We start from the raw sequence: 2,500 nt of genomic DNA on the forward strand, positions 1-2,500 counted from the left end.
TTTCAAAAATTAACTTTTTTTAAAAATTCTTTTTGATTTTTAATCATAACGATTAGATCTAAAATCCGTAGAAAAAACTTTTTTTCTAAAATCGATATTGGCGATTTTAGATTTTTTCAAAATTTCAAAAAATTTATTTTCATTTCCATCATTAAGGAAAATAATGAATTTTTTTTACCAAATATTTCCATCAATTATGTTATTTTTATATGAAATAATTAATATATTTCCATAAATAATGAAACTTTTGTATAGAAAATTGCAATATTTTTAAATATCCATAGAAATCATAATAGAATTTACTACGGAATATTTCGGAAGAGTTATAATATTTCTAATTTATATTATTTTATTGTTTATTTCTATAAATGATGGAAATAATGTATAGAAAATTGTATTATTTCCATAACTAATGGAAATTTTATATAGAAAATACCATTATTTCCCTAAATAATGTCAATTTTATATACAAATTATGGTATTTCCGTAAATAATTGAAATTTTATACAGAAATTGTATTATTTCCGTAAATAATAGATATTTTATATAGAAATTGTAGCATTTCCATAAATAATGTCCATTTTATATAAAGAATCGTATTATTTCCATAAATAATGTAAACTTTGTGTACAAATTGTAGTATTTCCGTAAATAATTGAAATTTTATATAGAAAATTGCATTATTTCCATAAATAATGTCAATATTATATACAAAATTATGGTATTTCCGTAAATAATTGAAATTTTATACAGAAATTGTAGTATTTCCGTAAATAATAGAAATTTTATATAGAAATTGTAGCATTTCCATAAATAATGTTCATTTTATATAAATAAAAATCCTATTATTTCCATAAATAATTAACATTTTATGTACAAATTGTAGTATTTCCGTAAATAATTGAAATTTTATACAGAAATTGTAGTATTTCCATAAATAATACAAATTTTTACATAGAAAATTCAAGTATTTCCATAAATAATGCTCATTGTTTTATAGAAAATTACACTTTTTCCATAAATAATACAAATTTTTTGATACAAAATTCGAGTATTTCCATCAATAGTGCAACTTATACAAACAATTTTACATAAAAACTACAAATTTCTTAACAAAATTCCATAATTTTTACCATTTTTAAGCAATTTTTACAAAAATTTTCCCCCAAAAATTTGCTTTTAAAACTTTTTTTTTCGTTTTTTTTCTAAGTCGATGACAGAAAAATTTTGCCACTTAAATTAAATTTTCATTTTATACATTCGCACATTAATCTATAATATGCTCATGTATTTTTTTTATTAAATCTTAAAAAAACATCTTATTACAAGATGTTTTTCTATTTCTTAATCCAATTCGATTCTATAATACTATTCAAAAATATATTATATTTATATAATATATATTATGATTATATCATATATAATCCATAATCCATATATAATATATTTTATATAATATATATTATATATGTTGTATATGATGATTATTTAAAATATCATCATCATATACATCATATATATATATATAGTATATAAAATATATTATACATGGATTATGGATTATATATCATATAATCATAATATATATTGTATAAATATAATATATTTTTGAATAGTAGAATCGTCAAGCTAAGGATGAGTATCAGTGGATCGCAGTATGACAGCTGACTCTACCACTAACAACACCTTGCCCTTTTCTATTCAAAAATAATGTTATTATAAGTAGCTAGCGCGGCGTGCAAGTGATAATATCCTCATGCACTTGCTATGCTACAATAAATAACATTTTTGTGAATAAATGAAGAATTGTTCTTCACATTGATAGGAATTGCCAAAATATTGACTTATTAGATTAGTAAAACTAATCTGTCTGTCTGTCTTACGAAACCCAGCTCGCGTTCCCTTGAACACATTCCAACGCTTGATGAATGAAATTTTCTTTCACATCAAAGTAAACCCAGCTCGCGTTCCCTTGAACAATCCAACGCTATATATCAATTGAGTTTTGCTTCACAATTATAGACATTTTCAAAAAGTCTTTCAATTCTTAGAGTAGTAAAACTAATCTGTCTTACATTCCCTTGAACAATCCAACGCTATATAAATGAGTTTTGTTGATAGAAATTTTCAAAAAGTCTTTCATTCTTAGAGTAGTAAAACTTATCTGTCTTACACTCCCTTGAACAATCCAACGCTATATAAATGAGTTTTGTTGATAGAAATTTTCAAAAAGTCTTTCATTCTTAGAGTAGTAAAACTTATCTGTCTTACATTCCCTTGAACAATCCAACGCTATATAAATGAGTTTTGTTGATAGAAATTTTCAAAAAGTCTTTCATTCTTAGAGTAGTAAAACTTATCTGTCTTACACTCCCTTGAACAATCCAACGCTATATAAATGAGTTTTGTTGATAGAAATTTTCAAAAAGTCTTTCATTCTTAGAGTAGTAAAACTTATCTGTCTTACATTCCCTTGAACAATCCAACGCTATATAAATTG

The sequence above is a fragment of the Lucilia sericata genome, unplaced genomic scaffold, assembly GCF_015586225.1.
Source record: "Lucilia sericata isolate MDLA Ls3-8-SP2 unplaced genomic scaffold, ASM1558622v1 Contig002292F_arrow, whole genome shotgun sequence".
Classification (NCBI taxonomy): Eukaryota; Metazoa; Arthropoda; class Insecta; order Diptera; family Calliphoridae; genus Lucilia; species Lucilia sericata.